At 39.7% G+C, this 20,243-nt stretch overlaps 1 protein-coding gene across 1 annotated transcript in view; it reads left to right on the forward strand.

Annotated features, from left to right (window-relative positions):
- bckdhb (branched chain keto acid dehydrogenase E1 subunit beta) overlaps positions 1 to 17,956 on the forward strand; it is an 80,289-nt gene extending 62,333 nt beyond the window's left edge. The window contains exon 11 of the mRNA XM_016679609.1: positions 17,932 to 17,956. The gene's annotated coding sequence lies outside the window, so the exon portion shown is untranslated. The remainder of the gene's footprint in view (positions 1 to 17,931) is intronic.
- Positions 17,957 to 20,243: the final 2,287 nt, after the last annotated feature.

A 20,243-nucleotide genomic window follows, 5' to 3' on the forward strand; every position in this document is an offset into this window, starting at 1 on the left:
ATAATAATAAGAAAAAGCATCCTCAGTCTACTACACACAAAACCTCCTCATAAAGGAGAAAAGGGAGCAATTAAACAATTGTTTGCAATTTGTAGTCTAACTGTTCAATAATTCTCACTTTACGTTGCTGAATATAGTTAGCATAACAGTGCTAAAATGAAGTTGCATATAGTTAAGCTATGCTAAACTAAACAGGCTAATCGTGTGACTAGGAAGACTACGCCATACTTTTTGTATGCTAAACAGATCCATGTGTTTTGTTTGGTTAAATAAGTAGTTTGTCAATAAAGTCTTGGCACTCTGTTCTTTGTAATCTAAGACTGCAGTTCATTTAGATGAAATAATATAGATATATAGATAGATAGATAGATAGATAGATAGATAGATAGATAGATAGATAGATAGATAGATAGATAGATAGATAGATAGATAGACAGAGTATCTACCATCTTTAATTTACTACAATAACTCTTGCTATTTACTTTTATGTTTACCTGCTTCCAGTCCAGGGAAACTGTGAGCCGTTTTTGTTCCATTTATTCAAAGCTTCATTACCCAGTCAAACATTTACATGCAACTGGTGTGCAAGCAGCCCACACGCAAACACACACAGAGCCGTGCTGCACTGTACTTTAGTCTGCTGATACAATTCAATGTCGTGGTTAGACTATACGGCTAATACTGTTTGTGTTTCCAAGCTGCGGTTCACTGCCTTCTTTGAACCTCACAGAGCACTAAAAACAGCCCTGAAACACAAAACACATGTACATCTGGGTGTCTGCAGACCAGTCCTCTCTCTCCTCCTCTCCACTGAGGTGGATGCTATCTGGTAACATTACTTTGTTGTTAATACCTTTGTAGTTTTCTTTAATTTACAGATTAAGGATTACGCAGATCTTCTGTTTACCAGTGATGTACTTTTAGAGATGAAGATTTAATCAAGCATACAGTACCAAATCATAACCTTCATGCTGTCAAAGTTTTTTACATCATAACTGAAAACTTCAATACATCGCATAGGAATCTGTATATTTTGGTATCGATCCACTGCCTAGTAAATACAGGACAATATATCGTCGATACTGATACCGATACCAGTACTGATGCTTCTAATTTAAGTATGACATGTCATCAAACCTCTGACTTTTAGGAGTTATTGTGAGTTTTTCTTTGGATTATTTTCATAATACCTGGGACGGAATTTGATAAAGTGTAAATGTGTCTACAAAATACTCTAATAACGTGATAAACAGAAACAATATAAAAGCAAAACAAATTTGGTTCGAGAGCACATCACAGCAAGATCATTTTTATGGTAGAGTTGAGAAACAACAATTAACATTTCAGGCTAGAAACTGAGGTTGATCCCATCATAGTTTTATCAAAACTTTTGCAAAGACACTTTATTGGATTTGGACACTTTTGAGGCAGCTGGCTAATTTGGTTGTTGCCTTGTTACCCAAAGCCACAGAGTTCAGAAGAACAAAACCACACTGACAATCAAACATAGCAGCGGTAGTGTGATGGTCCGGAGCTGCTTTGGGTCCTGGACGACTCGATGCGGCATCTCGCCGTGTTCCTGCTGAGAACTAAAACAGGCTCTAAAACGCTCCAAGGTGATTTAAGTGAACCAATTCTGTTGAAAATAAAAAATAAAAAAATGACTCCACTTCAATGTGTAAAACTCACTGCCAGTTACTGAAAATGCTTGACAGTAATAGTCAGCGCCAAGGGTGGAACTGCCAGTTATTAGGGCTTCAGGGTAATTAGTTTTCCACGTAGGGCCAGGCTGGCTTGGATGGTTTTTCCCCTACTAAATGAAATCATAATTTTAAAAACAGCTTTTTTGTGTTTATTCAAGTGTCCTTGCATGATGAAACATTTAAATGCAACAAAAAGAAGAAAGAAAGAAAAAAGCTCTAAGGGTGTAAACACCTTTTTACAGCTCTAATTTTTTGGGGGTCGGGGGGGTGGGGGGGATTCTTGTGTGCTAAATAAAAAGTTAGCACACAGTTTACAATCGTTATGTAATCATGGAAGAATCTATCTATGTACTTAAATATCTAAAATCTGTCAACAGCTTTAGTCAAACAGGCCTTTTCAAATACATACACTTCTTGGAATGCTCAGATTCCTTTAAGCAAATGACTAAAGCGTTGAGCGAACTCAGACTCTCAGTAATATTTTACAGTCTACGCAGAATATGCAGCATGACCGGCACATTTAGAAAGGCAGCAGCTGCAGTGCTGTGAACGCCATGTGGAGAAAAAAAAACAAAAAAACAACAGTCCCAACCTCCATTAAAGCTTTAAAAATGTCCTACTGTCAAATTGTTGAGCTTAGCAGGCGTTAATGTGCATTTCTTACTGGTGGTGTTATGTCATGTCACTGCGCCCATTTACAGAGCTCCCTGTGAAACCTGCCAATGTTTCACTGGTACACTGCTTTTCTTGCCACACACACACACACACACACACACACACAAACACACAACCAAAACGCATTAGTTCTCCTGAAATTTTAGACAATTATGAGTTGGAGAGACAGAGTTGAGTCTGTTCAGAAATGATAAGATAAAATACTGTAATAAAGATGTACTTTATTGTCCCGTAAGTGAAATTGGTTGTGGGCAGAAGTACAGCGACGGCAGGACAAGCAAACACATTATATAGTAAGACAAGAGACGGCACAGTGCAGCCCAATCTCTGTGATTGGGACAGCTGCACTGAAAAATGACAGACAATATGACTGCACCAAGAAGAGAACAATCCTACGTCCCGACCCAACGTAGTTTCCTTGTAATATAAAACAAGCATCTAAATTATTAACCCTTTCATGCATGAATTATAATTCTTTGTGTCAGGATTTTTTTCCCAATTTTTTGAAACATTTTTTGAAACATTTTTTTGGATTTTTAGCACTGTTGACTTACATTCTGACGGTCTTGGGTTGAATCCTGGTCTGGGGTATTCCTCCATGGTTCCCTCTGCTTGGTTCTGTGTGTCTTTACGAAGCCCTACGATGGACTGGTGACCTGTCCAGGGTGAACCTCACATTTTGCCCAATGAGAGCTGGAAACTGGCACCTGTGACCCTGCAATGAACATAGATGGATGTATATATATTTACTTTTTTTTTTTTTTTTTTGGAATGGCAGGTTTCGGTCTGTAAAACGACTTTGCCATTTGAAACACCTATTTCTGATTTCTACAGTTTATGGATCTGGCCAAAGTAGATGTTGCAAAAGTCTGTAAATAAGAACTAGTTCTAAAACATGATTATGGTGAAATAAATGACTGTGGAAGCACACGTCGTCCATCTGTCCAGGTAAACATAATTTAACTTTTAATGTGTAATGGCTGCTGCTAGCAGGAAAACCATTCTGGTGGAGGTAAGATATTTACTGGCAATGACCTTTTAGCTGATCCTCACTTTGATTCAGCTGGATTCAGACATGTCATAACGGAGCTGTTTGAATTAAAAACTATTAAAAACTAAAAACTAACTAAATTATCTATATTAGCATAAATATAGATATTTATGCTGCGGTGTGGTTTTTTGCAGGTTGGCTCTGCTGTGCAGAATCAGGCCCACGTTCCTCGCCTCCTCAGTGGGTCTGTTAAACTCCTCCTACTGCTGCTCTTCCTCAGTCATTAATGCTACTTCCATTCGCACACACTGATGCACCACTGCACAGATCAGTAGGCAAGTCGGGCTTTTACGGTCTTACCCAGTGTGGTTAAGCGAATCTGCAAAACTCTCAATCTTCTGATTGCAGGATAACGACTCTTCCCAGTGATTATGAAGATAATGGAGGGCCATTACAAGCCATCCATAATCTTCCATACACTCAGAGAGGCCTTAAAGACAGAGTGTGACTCAGAGAAACCCACCCTGACGTCTGTTTCTATGCGTTGGACGTACCAGGCTTGGGGCACCCATCGCCCTTCAGCACTGCCTTAGTTTTCTGTAGGATAGACTCAACAAGTTGTTTCTTTTCACAACAGCCTGAACAACACTGACTGGATTTTTACAAAAACGACACCGGCTGCTTGGATATGTGGTCCTAAACCCGATATTTTCAAATGTGACCCTTTTTTTTTTTTTCGCATTCATCCGACCTGTACACCGCTGCCACTCGAGAATCGTCGCTGTTCTGCATCCTGGTATACGCAAGTGGGAAGAAAAACAACAACCCTGGCAAACAATAATGTGGATTAAGTAGTAAATGAACTTTAAATTGAACTGCAAAAATGTCCAGTAGAGGGCGCAGTAACGTTACGTGCTCAGTGTTTGCTGAAGTAAACATGGATGGTAATGGTGGAGCGTATCTTGCGATTTTAAAGTTGTTGACCAACCAGAGTCAGCACATTAACTTCTTTAAAAAAATTAAGCCTCCATGGGTTTGTATCTGGTTAAATGAAGGTTTAAAAATAATACTAATAAAGTTCACTTTACATCGCAAAACACTTTTCACCATTACCATCCATGTTTCTTACGTAAACACGCTCGCCACATGTGACATTACTGCGCCTTTTACTGCACATGCGGGACACTTTAAGGGCGTTTGCAGTTCACATAGGATATCACACACAAGTCCAATGTATTTGGAAATGTGAACAAACGCGCAAAAAGAAAAATAACCGAATTTTGCAAAGAATTGTAATTGAGCATTAAGGCCTGCTGTGTGAACGTAGCCTAGCATGCAGTCAAGTGCTGCAGAGCTCTGCTAACTAGCTCAGACTTGTAGCCTGGTGTGCTGAAGCAAATAGACATCAAAAAGTTGCAGCAGGGCTCTGGTCCTTGAGGAATGCAGTTTGAGACCACTGCACCAGAGGACTGGTGCGCCGGTCATAAACGGACGGACAATGTCAGCAATAGTACAGGAGGTAAACAGGTGGCATTTGAATGACGCCCAGCTGCTGCATTGAGGGGGGAAATTAGACCTTTAGTCATTACAGCAGCAGCAGCAGATGGTTCATGCTTTTATGTTGGTTATGGCAAATTCTCTCCGTGCCATGTGAATGTTGCAGCTAAAATTGAGATCAGACAACATTTTTTTTTTTCGCCAAACTGTTTTTGGTGAACTTGTGCAAATTGTGATCTTGCTTTGCTGTTTTAAGGCAACAGCATTGACATATTGTGTGGTCTTTATTGCTTAAGGCTCAAAGCGATGTGTGAATTCAGAGATTCCACACCCTTTGGCTCTAACGACCGGTTATCATTGCAAACCTGTTTGTCCATTTTCCTCTGACCTTTGATATCAACAAGGCGTTTTCGTCCACACAGCTGCCACTCAACACGTTTTTGTGCTGTCCAGAACTCTAAAAGGTGTGGAAGTGTTACAAGAAACTATTTTTTTTTTGGCCCCCCCAACAAGCCGAAATAAAAAATTTTAATAAAAAAAAAAAATGACAAACCTCAAGTATTTTACTGTACTTTTAAGACTTTGCTACATTAAAAAAAGGAGTAAAAAGGATGTTGGGATATCCCATTTCCTCAGCATTCAGTTTGATTTGTCACTATGCTACATTTGGTCAGCGGTTTCAGACTCTGCTCTGCAGCTGCTCCAAAGAGAAAAGTTCAAGATAGGTGAATGTCTGTAGAAATGCACAATCAGCTGGATTTATTGCGCTTTATCTCCATCCAACACTTTGCTGTCCATCTGGAGTAAAGTCTCCACCGAGAAGGAAAAATGTAAATTGCTCTTTTTTTTTTTTTTGCTCATAACAGAAACGATAAAGCGTTTTCCCTCGCTGCTCGGCTCGAGCTTTAATCGGTTCAGACTTTATGTGCAAAAAGGACAACATGTGAGAAAGACGGTGCGGCCGGTCTGCATTAGCATTTAAGGCATCCGTTTTATTTCCCATTATCTGCTGGAATGCACGTGAAGCTGCTGCCACCGCAGACGCTCGATTTCCTATGACGATTGTTTTCATTGTGAGGAGAATTTTATCATAGCAAGAGATTTTTTATTTTATTTTATTTTTTTGTAACGTCGCCAAGTCCGCAGCTTTACAGACGTCAAATTAATAAAGCAGCTTGGACGTGAGCGCACGGTTTGCCTTTGAGCTAATAAAAACTCTAACATTCTTCTGCTGACATATTTCATCTGTTAGAGACTTTGGAGCAACGTGTGCAATCCTCAGCGCCTCACGCAGTCCAACCTTACAAAAAATATTTTAAAAAAACCTCTCACACACTCACAAACACACACACACACACGCACACACTCGGTTCCCAGGTGTGTCAGGTGAGCCGGAGGATCTCGAATCCCGAAGGAAGGATATTTTGCAGGAAGGGAAGATTGGAGTCATCCGAGGTCGGTGAGGGTAAATGTGTTCGCAGTAAAAACTTTTTCCTTCCTGAAGGATTTCATTTGGGTCCAGAAGTCTGAAGGTCGGGTTCTGCTGTGAAGTGACAGTTTAAGGGATGACTATTGGCCATTAGAGAAGCCCCATCATTTACCGCAGCTAGGCTATCTCTCATACACTGAAATATATGAAAAGCATTTGTGCGTGGTTATTACTGAGGACGTTGTTTAAATCTAAATCATTCAGAAAAAAGAAGGAAGAAGAAGAAGTTTGGATCCTTCCTTGAATTCCGTGCTCAGTGAAAGAAGAGGTTGGACCCTGACAGACTTTGGTATGCTCTCGCCGAGAACGCACAGCCAACTTTCCTCGAAAACGTTTGATTTGAGCTCGGACTTGGCACGGGCTTTCAGGGGCAGCTCCAGAATAAAGAAACGGGACATTTTTTCCTGATTATTTACGAACAATGCTAGAAGAGATATGGCTGTGGAGAGCAAATACGGCTTTCTAGGTTAAAAACAAAACTCCTATAAACCGTCCTTGCTATAAATATTTATCATCCAAAGCCTGGTTCAGCGAGTTGTATTTATCACTCCAATAAAACAGGATCGTCCTGCAGTGGTTGATGTGAACACACACAGGCTTCCATATGTTTCTGCATGTGGCCTGCTCTTGTATCAGAAGACAAGCTAAGCAAAACGATGCTAACTGGCTGCAGCATGGAGGCAAGGGGTGTCATGAAGTGATACTTGGTAAATAATGACACTTTTAATGCAAAGTTGTATGAAAACTTGCATTAAAAATCCATTAAATGTGTCAACTTTGCTCTAAAAGTGTCATTATTTACCCAATGACGCTTCATGACAACAGTCATAACCATTCATGAAGACTTCTTCATGTTCATTTTTCCATTTTTATTATTCTGAATTCCGTTGTGATTATATTTCTTAACCCATGTAAGTGTGTAATTCTGGAGTGACGGGAAACCAATGAACCAAAAGCCAAGAAATCTACTTTTACTGTTATTAAATTTTATGCTACAGCTGGAGTTTTTTTTTCCAGCAGAATGTGAATGTAGCTGTGTCACTTTCCTCAAGAACAGAAAAACATCATGTGCAAAACAAAGAATCTCATGTATTTCATGCGTTAAAAATTTCCTCTGTAAATGCTTTTTAGTTGATCAACACTAAAATAGTGTGTTCAGCCAGTAAAGCCATGTGTAGCTGATTCCCTGTCATGTTCCTACACTTTATTTTGAAATCCCTCCTTACAAATTTGAAGCAGAACAATGCGCCTTTACAGCTGCACTCACAGCTGATGATTTTTCCCATAAACCATGAAAGCAATTTATGAATCAGTTTATATTTGAATATCTCCAGGTGGTTTTAATAACTCTTCCCCTAATAGCTGTGTTTACCTTCTTTTGCAAAGTAGAATAGAGAAATCATACACAAGAGTATAAAACATATATTCCACATACTACTGTATAAGAAAAAAAAGATACTGTTACCAATAAGGGAAAATGAAAATAAAAACAGACAACAACTAAAAAAAATAATAAATCAACAATGAATAAAAATGAGTCAGGGCAATTATCTAAATAGCTGGTTACACTGCACAGTTTACCATTTACACTCCAGGATAGAACCTCCTGTCTATAAAGGCTGAGTGAGCATTGGGATCAACCTTAGACTAGATGAGATGGTCCAAAAATGGCTGCCAGACACTACAGAACTTATTAGCAGAGGTCAAGGTATCATATCAAAATGTCTTCAAATGGAGTATCTCAGTAAATTCAACTAACCACATTTTAAACTCAGACACTTCATCAGTTTTAACTTTGGTAAGTTTGTCGAAACTCTTTTCCGTGTTCTCGCCGGTCCCGATTCGCACTCTGTGTGGTCTGCGGCTGAAGCCTATCCTATCTGCGCTGTGAGCCCAACAATGGTGACACCTGTGTTGTACCAAGCGCTTATTAGAGCTACTGACATGTCACTCAGCAACACTTGGTCACTTTTCTCATCCTGAAACTTATTTGTCTTCACCTCATCGAGCATGGAGTTGGCACTCGCTAGAGGTGCACCAGTTTATCGTCGCCGATTTCCTTCATTTTGGGAGATCGGTAATCGGGCGACTTTTACATATGAAGCCGATCTTATCCACCGGTCTTATCTAGCTTGGCAAATGTGAATGAATCAAACACTGTCCTCTTTTGCTCTCCGGTGAGAAAGGTTTGACTGACAGACCGGCCCACCAAGTTATGTCTGCACATTTACAGTTAACAACAGTGACCCCACTGATGCCAAACAACTGTCTTGCTATATTGAGCAACATTTCAGACAAAAAAGAAAAGGGTATCGGCCAAAATCGGAATCAGAAGGTTAAGCTTTTTAAAAGCTTGGTAATTAGCGATCGGCCAGAAAACTGCAATTGGTGCACCCCTATTTGCTGCCATGTGATTGGCTGATTTACTATTTGTGCAGTCAATTTGAACAGTAGAAGCTAATAAAGTGGCCATTAGGGAGAAATGTTGGGTTTCTGTTTTTATTACATTAGAAAAACTGACGATGTTTTATTGACTGATCACTGCTTCTGTCAACGACTGAAAGCACATTAATTAGATCAAGGTTCACATCAAACCAGATGAACCCATTTTGGAATGAGGATCCTCTGCTGAAGTTTTCATTTTTTTCTTTTTTTTTTCCTGTGTGCTTTTCTCCCCAATAACTTTGTGCTCCACGCTCGCCGTTCTCAAAGTGTGCAGCCGCACCACAGCCTCCTGTCTCTGCCCTGCTTCTCCTCCAGTAAAACAAACACACACACACACACACACACACACACACGCACAAAAGTCACCTTACCAGCTATATTTTCAATTTTTGTCCACAGCTCTGTCTAAATGTTTATAATTTTCCATTTGGAAGTTTTGTTTTTGTTTTGGTATATTTAGCCGTCCCTCATCCTGGGCTCGGTGCCCGCTCCAGAGACACTCTCTAATTAGAACAGTAGAAATACATATTTAGAGCCGTGTGGCTTTGGAGACTCTCTTTATTTAAATCACCAAGCAAGAACAATTGAGGCAGCAATCTCTGCCTGCAGGAGACAAGGTCTTCAAAGCGCCATGCGAGGGTAGATTTGATCAAAGTGCCTGTTGTGGAATCTACTCAGAGCAGAAAAAGGAAAAGATTGCGCTTCTTTTTTGAATGAGAGTGCCCAAACTCTAGCGAAGTGAGTTATTAATAAGTCTGGCCAGAGGCTCATTAAGAATTTACTTAATGTTTTTTTTGTTGTTGTTGTTATTGCCACATTTAATGCATCAATAACAACAAATCATTCCAGAAGTGATGAATGGTCTCGCTGCTTGTCATTAACACGAGGTGTTTGTTCCCCCCTAATCATACAGGGACACGGGTGATTTAAGGCTTAATAGTAGGCAGTCTGAAAACAAACGGTGTAAATCTCCCTGCGCCGGTGTTGATAAGAACAAGCTGTGTCTTCGCACTGATGGCTGGTTTTGGGTTGCCGCCTTCACAGAGGCAGGATTGAACAGGAAGTTGTGGGCAAAGCCGACAGACGCTTAACCCGACTCCCCCGCGGAGACTTAAAAAAAAAAAAAAAAAAAAAAATCCTCCCAGAGAAAACAAACTTGGATCCAAGCCTCTAAACTTGCAGTTGTCTGCGGTCCCCGAAATGAATGAGCTGTCGCAGGCTGCATTTATAGCATATTATAATTTAGAGGAATTATTTCGTATCAGTTAGAATTTGCCAAAACGGGACGGGAGTCTTGGAGAAAAGGCTATCCGACATATGAGAGGTTAGATTTCACTGTTAGATAAAAAAAAAAAAATATCAGAAAACACTGTTCAGTGTAAGATGATGGAAAACTCATATTTTCAATGAGCACTAATTTCCTTTTACTTATCGTTGCCGTGTCTCTTTTCATGACTCACTTGACATATATGTTTCTGTACATGTCAAGTGAGTCGGATGAAAGTGACCCGAGATACTGAGCATTCTGGACAATGTGGCGTTTACTTGGCTGACATAACTTTTATAGTTAAAAAGGGGCAGCATTATGTTGACACTTTTCTAAAATAATGGCCTAAACCAAACAAATCACCACCTCTTTTTTTATTATTATTAAAATACGATTTAGGCAAAAAAAAAAAAAAAAGACTTAGGCCACCTTATTGTCTCATTATTTTAGGAAGGTGACGATGTATTTTCCAGAAACATTTTCCAGTGCCATTTTATAACACAATTAAGTAGCTATGTTACCTTCAGTTGTTATAAAAAGTCCTGCATATGTCAAATTTGACATAAAAGTAATTTGACTTCATAATTGAACGCCTTCAAATTGGGCTTCAGGAGCAGAAGTTTAAGAACTCCTGCTCTTTCTGAAAGCTCTGTTTTCAAGAAGTCGTCACAACATCGCTCCCCTGCTAACCCTTCAACAATGGTTTTAGCAGCTTTGCACTGAGAAGTAGCTCATATGATGAGCTCAGCAAATCCACAGTTCTACCAAGTGTTTGCTAATTGCTGCTGGCTAGTCTGAAGGAGCTCAGTGGGGGAGTCGTAAGGAAGGGCCGCTCTGTGAGGTGGAAGCTCAGAAACTGCAACTCAGAGGAGGAGCTTCGTCCTCGAAGGCGGTGCTCAGTCGCTTCAAGTGTTTTGCACAGTTGTACCATGGGAGATTAGGAGATGAAGAAATAACTTTGTAACATGATGTAAAGCTCAAAACAGTCGATTTTTACTTATTACTACCCCTTTAATGTCTTGTGAAAAGCAGGTACAGCTGTGGAGTGCCAAACCAAAGTGGTGCTACCATTTTCTAAGAATGCTGACCAGAACATTTGTTCTAATTATCAAGCAAAACTTGCTCTAGGGTGTTGGAAAGGAGAGTCTGATCAAATCTTGATCTTCAACAGTGGTCCAGATCTTACCCATGCAGACTTGCCTGGTTGTCCCGGGAGTTTTGGTGTTGTTTTATTGGAGGTGCTGCGAGAGTTTATGTGTTTCTGGTTTACTTTTAAGGGCTTTCCAATCCTTGTATACCCAAAGAACGAGCTGTGTCAGCATTCTTGGCGCAAAGTTTGGCTAGTTCCCCGCGTGGGTTGGACTGGTGTGTTTTTGACCATGATGTTTACAGACAGGATGTCAGTGCAGCCGTATAACTGCATGCTAATTATTTATGCTGAATTTGAACAAATGTGACATTTCCAGCGGAAAGTTTCATTTTTATCGTGTGCATGCGGTTGGGAAGAAAGGAGCACGGTTTCAGACGTTCGTGAAAGACGCTGATCACATTATTCCCTGACAAAATTATACAACCGTTTAGCTTTTAGCTATGTATTTTTTTTTCAGTCGCTTACTCATGATCAATTCATCTCCATTTGGCCCAAACTGTGGCATTTACTAAATTATTGACTCCACAAGTGTAACGCTTGAAGGATTGTTTCATACCAAGCTGTGTCTTATTGTCTTCCACTCCTTTGGCAAAGGGAAGTGTGTCCCAGATGTGTCGGAGTAAACACACTGGGTAATTTGAACAAAACTCACTTTGGTCTTTTTATTTTTATTTTTTTCTAAATCCACTCACTCTCTAATGACAAACTCACTTTTCATCCGCTGACTCAGATGCCGACTTTTGTTTATAGAGCAAATCCCCTTACATATTGAACCACAATATGCTGTGCATAGACATATACACAGTCCTGTTGTGGTTGTGACCACAGAACCAGGGAGAGACTCAACGACTGCACAGCTTACTCTAGGTAAGAAAAGCAGAGGTTAAATACTCAAAGTTTATACTATCACATCCCAGCCAATTAGACTCCGGTGACACCTCGGGGTGTGTTCTGCAGTATGAATGAAGCAGAACTCCAGCTCTGTTTCTCCATACAGAATCTTTAATCCAGCTTAACAACAAGCAGATGTGACTCAAAAAAAACAACAACAAACAAACAAAAAACTAGCAATCTAGAGAAAAGTGAAGTTAGCAGATTTAAGGCCTCAAATGCAGCATGAATGTAAGAAAAAGGACAAATTGTAAATGTGAATTTATAAACCTGGTTGCAGATCGGGCTTGACTATTAAACCATTAATTTTTTAATAAAATGTAACCTTCTTCAAAGTTGTGGTTTGTCTCTTTAATGGTCAGCAGTTGCGGGGTAGAGTACACCCATACTGATCGGCAGTCTGTTACAGTGTAGCACAACATTATATGTCCACACTAAAGCTTTAGGACATCCAGGTGAGTTAGCATGCATGTTTTTGGGCTGTTTGAGGAAACTAAGTCACACATGCACAGCAAGAAGCTTGAAAAAAATCCATATTGGGAGGCAACAGCTGGATCACGTATCTAGGAGAAGTCTAAGACCTTTTTGGTAAAACATAAACAATGAATTAGGAAAGAATCTTGGTATAATTGGCTTTTGAATGCTTCCTTTATGTATCTTGGTAATTTTTCAGATGAATATGTATTAGGGAGTCCGGTGACACTGGACAGTGTGAACCTTTCCTATCGCCCAATGACTACTGGAGACAGACAGCAACCCAACCGTGACTTTGAATGGTCAAGCAAGTGTAGAAAATGGATATATACAAGGAAGAGATGAATATCTTGCTAAATTTCAGTGAACTGAAAAAAAAAGAATAAATAAGGAAACGGGACCTATCAGCTCTAACCAATGGACTCAAATTGTTGAAGAAATCTCTTGTATGGAAAAAATTGAAGAAAATTTGAAAGAAAAATAAAGTTGACGACATAGAGAACTGAAAGTATCTTCAACAATATTCATTGCTCTATCATGTTTGTTTACAGAGGACCTCCAGTATCCATGTGGGTTAGAGTTTACTCCCCATAAATAGTACTTGAGATCTCCTCTAAAAACAATACCTGTTTTAATAGTTGAATATATAGTAATATCTACAGTGGAAACCACCTTGGCAGTACCGCAGAAGCTAACTTTCGCCACTCTTTTGGGTACCGCCAATGATTATTAAGAACAATGAAAGGTGCTCCCGGATTGGCTGCTTTGTAAACACCAGCCAATAGCATGTCAAGCAGCATTGTGCCAAAGTATCTCAACTTCACAAGTTGCATTTCACTTTGAATGTTTTACACATGCTCTCCAAACAAAAAAAATCTGTGACTAATTACATTTTTTGGTACGTTCCACAGAAATATCCACGAATAGCTGAATGTGGGAATACTGAACTGAGGTCCACTGTAGTTTGAAACCGATAACGTTAACGTGAGAGTGAAGCAGAAAGGCACTAGCCAGAATTTACAACTGACAAATGTATTTGCCCTCATTCTGCTAAATAAAGACTCTCAAAATAATACCGCTGTTGAAGAAGAGGAAGCCGCTAATCCAAACCTTATCTTCAGGTCTTCGTGGAATGTCTCAGAGAAACACAATCCCAATATGACCTGAAAGGGACACACAACTCAGTGAAGCACTCCTCGTTTGTGTCAAACAGAGCTGCCATATCTCCAGAATAAAGCAGCTTTGTTTAGGCTCTTGTAACGGATCTCATGTCCTCTCGGTTTCCAGCTCCGAGGGAGAGCAAGTTGTGTTTATGAACGTAGTTCAGATTTAAAAAGCCTGATGTTATTCCTCATCGGGTTAGACAGTTAAATCAATCTTTATGCATTTGTTAACACCGAGTTCATGGAAGGCTGTACTTCAGGTTCAGCACACTAGATTCACTATACTAGAGTCCATGCAGGAAACTCTTAAGCACTTCATTAAATAGTGCAATATTTATGTCATCTGGCTCACTGTATTATAGCAAAGACACTGAGAGCAAGATTAAAGGATTGTGTCTTGGTATCGCTAATCCGAACCTTATCTTCACGTCTTCATTTTCACATTTTCATTATTTCGTACAGCTAATTAACTGATGTCACTTTGTTCTGTATAGAAATACCTTTATAGTGGGAAATGTTTGCTGTGTGCAAAATATAAAAAATACCTTCCAAGTGAGGGTAAATGGATGGATGATGAGGTGCTGTAAAGTGAGACATTACAAGTGTTTGCTGGTCCAAATCCACAACCAGTGGGACTTTCGTATCACTGGGTTCACTAAAGATTTGAAGGGGCAGTGTGTTTTCCAGGCACATATTGGCATTTTATAGTACAATCAAATGACTTTGACTTCAGTTGTTATAGAAATACTATAAATATAAAATATGACTGAGAAGAAATTTGACTTTCTAATTTAACACTTTGAAATTGAACCTCTGCGTCTTTAAAAACTCCTGCTCTTTCTGAAACTCTGAGTTCAGGAAGTCATCACATCGTTCCTCTTTGACCCTTTAATAACTTTTTTTTTTTTTTTTTTTACCAGCGTTGTACTGTGAAGTAGCTCCTATGATGGACTCAGCAGATGGGAAGATGTTCACTAATCGCTGCTGACTAGTCTGAAGGAACTGATTGAGTGTCAGGAGGAGCTGCTCTGTGAGGCGGAGCTTTGCCTTAAAGGCGGAGCTAGGTCCAACCAGGCGTTTTGCACGACTGAATGCAATCCATAAAGATTAAAGGATTTTATTCTCACTGAATTGTGACCAGTAATTTAAAGAGAAGATATTTATTTAACAAAAAAATCACTGTTTCTTTTTTTTTATACACTCAGTTGTCTGAAAGCCCCTGCCTGTCGTGGTAGATGGACGCTCACACGGAGTCGGGTTCTTTGTGGACTTTTCTTTCTGTTAAAGGGGAAGTTTACTTTTCCGCTGTCATTATGAGGGATTGCTGCAAAGTCAACAACTTGACGCAGCTGACTCTCCACTATCAGTCGCTCAGTGCGGTCTACTGGGCGTCTTTAGATAGAAATGCTTTAACCAATTAGGACAACAAATTGAACCTGACTGTATTGTTTGGTAGCTGGTGTCGTATTGGAATGCATACTATTGACTTTGACTCTGTGTTCATGATTGAATTGAATTGACTTGACCTTTATGGAAATTGTCTAGAGATGACATTTGTTGTGAACTGAATTGAACTGGATTAAATATTAGCTGCCCAGTTATAAAAAAATTAATTCAAGGCTTCATTTTTGATTCGTCTCTCTGTATGGGTTAATTATTATTAGAGCCAATATGCAGTTATCTACATAACATAGCCATTCCAATCACATCAACAATAAAATTGCAGTTTATTCTGATTAATAGTTGCAATAACATGTCAGCAATTGTTCTTTGGTTTGTTTAACCATAAATCTGCATGAGCCTGCAGGATCTCGGTCTTTGTTTTTGTCCAGCGATCAAGCTAATGTTGGTCTACATATCAGATCTCTCTGTTCCACCACTTTTAAAATTGGACCCCGGTTTTTTGACATTTTTTTCCCGTAGACATACAATACCCTCATATAGCCTGATTCTCATTGTTATTACTCACTGATGGCCGCCAAAACGCGTCGCTGCTTCCTGCTTCTGTACCCTGAAGGAGAATTTCTGCCTGCTGATCAATTGCAGAAAGATATAGGACAGTGTTTTATTCTCCATTGATTTTCCTGGACTTCCTCTGGCTATTAATCCTCACAGAAATCAACTGAAGTCATCACCTGTACAGGTCTCTTTTTAATTTTATTTATTTTTTTCATATGTAATCATCCCCTGCAGCACCACACTCCACCAGAACCTCATGTGACTTCAGCGCTTACAAGACGCTACGGCCTAAAAAAGCCGCGGCACTCATCTAATTACACGTCTGTTGGTTTCGCGTTTTATCCTCCTCACATCCTTAATTTCCATTTCTGCCATGTCAAATATTCACTCGGGTCGGCCGTAATCACAGTCCTGCCGGCGCGGACGCTGACCCGCACAAATCCCACCATGTTTAAAAGATTTACTCTGAGGCATTTACCTCTGCAAGGGGAGGGGGGAACAGGGATGCACTTGGATATCATCGTCGGCTCCATGTTGTTAATGTTTGGGTTGGCCAAGCAGAAATATTTTCAGCATTTTATTATAGCGGGACGTTTCGGTCTCATCACACCGCTCTATCATTTAACCCTAATTCTGTGACCTTCCTTCAGGAATCCATCACATAAAACATCCCTGCCTCTTTTAATGAACTATATGAAACGACTATGTGCTACTTCCTCTGTATATGTGCTTGTGACATGAAGCATTCAGGACCAACAAGTGCAAACACCCTGTTTTCCATGTAATAGCCCCTGCCTATACTGACCGGAACGCTGCCTACCATGGCTTTTCCCACACCCAGACTTCAAAGTGGACCTCAAACTGCACAGCCCTCTGAACAACATCCAGGATACTGACGGCAGCCCATCTCAAAGCTGCAACCAAACCACAAGAGCATTACCACCCAGGATGTGCCTTTTTCCCTTCAGGTCTAATCCACAGTGGCAGCTGCACTTTAGCTTCGTCTGTGACTGAAGCCTCAGGATTTGACCGTGTACCGCCGGGTTCCCATGTGAGGAAGAAAACATACAACCCCAAGCTGATGTAGCCCCTAATTACAACTGATGTTTTTTTTCTCTCTCTTTCTCTCTTTTCTTTCCGTGGATTCGGACCAAAACTGTTGCTCTGCTGACTTTACTGATGGATAGCGAGCACGGGGTAACGATCATTTTCGTTGCCGCAAGCGAATTCCGATTCGCTGATGGGATCGCCACGACAAGAGGAACTTTGATGAACGGGAACCACAAAACTCCAGTAGCATCGTGAATAATTCGACCGAAACCAGAATGCGGTAGTTCGAATCCCAATTACAGATTTCAAATGTAATTGTAAGAGATGCAAATGTTACGTCAGATGTTTGAAACGCTTCAAAATGTATACAAGAAGCAAGAACCAGGAAAAAAAGACAGAACATATTCATACTGGACAGTGACATTAAAAAGAGCTCAACTTGGGTACAAAATGATCTGCAAACCAATGGGAAGAAGACCAATTCAAGCAGCTGTTCATCTGGCAGTAAAATTGCTTGGAATTACAAAAATAAATTCAATTATTGGAAACTTGTCAATTCTGAAATAAAATAAAAAATAAAATAACCCGTTTTCAGTAAGACGGTTTTTTTAGTCGGATGGGGTGATTTTTTGGCTGCATCGAATTTAGTGTTTTTCGCAGAACTGCAATTGAAAAACGAGTCACGTGATCATGTTACAACCGGATGTTACAACCGATGTAAAAGACGAAGAAGACGACAGGATGTGGAAGGAGGAGCATGTTTTTTCATGACTTATTCAGGTGTGATTTTAATTGCATTTCTTATGGAAAGGAAACAATGCAGTTACGATTTCTTTTTTCAACATTAGGGGAGTATCAACAAAATTTTGCACACATTTGTCCTGGAAACGCAGCTAATGATCCACGTAAAACACACAAAGAACAGCACACAATAACTAAACCAAGCACAAAGAAATGAACTCATTTGGCAAAAACCTATTAACAATAATCAACACAGAAAATGAAACTGAACACGTAGATGGTCACAAAAAAAACCCCAAAAAAACAAAACAGCCATGGGTCATGACAAACGGGGCTGATTTATTCCCCTCACATCCTTGGAGCCCATAAACTGTCGTTACAGTCACATCTCTGGAGTCGACGGTCCTGACCCTCGATCTGTTTGTTTCTGATACAGGACGGTACTCACTGATTCTTCCCTGCCGACCTCTGACACCCAGAGTGACGTGCGACGTTTCTGACGGCACTCAGATCCTGATTGATGTCATCAGTGAGTCAAAGGTTCCTGTAACATGCAGAGAGAAGGAAGCTGGACTTCAGAGATAGCCTGATGAACCCTTGTTGTTGGAAAAAGGTTTTAGCAGCCAATTACCTAGCAGTAGCTGAATAATAATTTTAAGTGGAAATTTTGGAAATCTCATCTGTTAGCTATCGTCAATTGAGTCTGAAGAGAAAACTTAGCATTTTTCTTTCCTTTATCCTTGTAAGATTGTGGGAGGGTACCCCAAACCGTTTGAATTCAAGTCAGTGCTAGCAAACACTGAGAAAATGCATGTCTGACTTTGAAGACACTAATGAATAAATCTCTCACATATTCTTTCTCTTATTATTATTTAGCACATAGGAATAATTTGGGTAATTCTAACTGGCCTAAAGCAATAAAAATTTGGTCTTATTTAGTTTCAGACAGTGAGAAAATAAAAGGTTTTGTCTTTTTATTTGATGTCTGTAAGCTAGTTGTGGGTGGCTCAATCCACAATATCGATAATATCGATACCAAGTCGGTATCAATATCCGATAAATACTAGCACAATAAAATCAATACTTTAGTTTCAGATTCCCTCTTGAAATTTGCCATTAATTTACTCACAAATAATATTTTTTGTGCTTTATTTTGAAAACAGTGCACACAAATTTGTTTTGCTTTCCAATTGTTTCAGTTTATTATGTTATTAAATGACTTTGTAGACACCTGTAAACTTTATCTAAATTCTGTCTCAGGTTTTAACTAAATAATTCAAAGGAATTTAGTCAGAAAAACAGCTAATGGTGAGATATTTGAAGATATGTCACACTTAAATTATAAGTATCGGTATTAGTATCAGCGATACAGGCCTTGTATTTATCGGATTGACATCAAAATATTCAGTATCACATACCTCTAATGTAAACTCCTGCTTTTAACTTTATACCTCTCAGCGTTTAGTGAATGTGAGAGATTACAAACCAAAACCATTGAAAAAACATTTATTTTATTGTCAAGTAGTCAAATTTTCCTACTCTACATTTCAGCTACACACAGTCAGTGTTGATTTTCAGGCACAACCTCATTGAGAATCATGTGTTGAAATTCCCCAACCAGATTGGTAAAATATGAAGCTGCAGACGGAAACAATAAAGCAAAAATAAAACAAAACAAAAATTTGTTTTCTGACCTTGTCGGGTTTGCTGGAGCCTCTAAATGCACCTGAGAGTCTGAATTCTCCCCAACACAAATGTGCATAAATTTTCCGAACGTAAACTGCCCTCTGTGGACGGACGCGCAGGTTGGGGGTAACCGTCGAGCAAACCAGCTCATCGTGCAACACCTCCAACCCTTACTTTGTCTTTTCATCGCCGATGGATGCGACGTTTCCAGTGACGAGTACCTCTGCTTCTCCTCTGGTCTGATGTCAGCAAAGAAGCCAACAGCGGTTAAGAGGCTCACCCTTACAGAGCCATGAGAAAAGGTTTGTACAATGTGGACTAAAGTGCAAAGCTTTTAAGTGCACAGCATCACCAGAACATAAATAGAGGACAACTGTGTGCAGTCTTAATGCTACTGCACTTTTACTAACATTTTGAAGTGCAGGCAGAAGCAAGTGTCCATGGACACAGAGACGGTGACATGAGTGCTGCCAGCACTTCTGAAAACATGTTGTACTCTTTTTTTTTTGGCCTGCTTTCCTGCCTGAGAAAAAAATCCAAGAAAGCTGAAATGTTATCAGCGCTGTTGAAATTAGTTAGATGACAGAAGGTGGCTTCTCTTTCATACTAAACTCTTTTAATCCACAGCATTGATTTGTCTCCAGGTTGTCAAACAGGTGGGTGTCCCACAAAACACTGCTTTTGGATTCTTATGTGTTGCTCTGAATTGGTTGTAGTTTATGATTAATTTGGTTAATTTAATTCTTTCAGTCATGCCACGTCAGTAAATGTCTTGTTTTCCTATTTCTGCGTTAGCTTTGGTTTAGGATTTCAAATCATTCTCATGTTTAATTTTATTGGCGTTTGAGTGTTATTTTCACTCACCCCTCTATATACATTGTGTGTTTGTTTGCTGTTGTAACAATAATTTTCCCCACTCAGCCACAGAACAATATTTAATTACACCTGATTTTCATAGCACTAATCACCTCCCAAGAATATAAGCTTCCTATTCTGTCACTTCTTGTCAGATCCTGCTGCTTCTGTTGTTTTATGAAAAGTTTCATATTCAGATGTTATAGG

The sequence above is a fragment of the Poecilia formosa genome, unplaced genomic scaffold (genome assembly GCF_000485575.1).
Source record: "Poecilia formosa unplaced genomic scaffold, Poecilia_formosa-5.1.2 Scaffold0, whole genome shotgun sequence".
In the NCBI taxonomy this organism is placed as follows: domain Eukaryota; kingdom Metazoa; phylum Chordata; class Actinopteri; order Cyprinodontiformes; family Poeciliidae; genus Poecilia; species Poecilia formosa.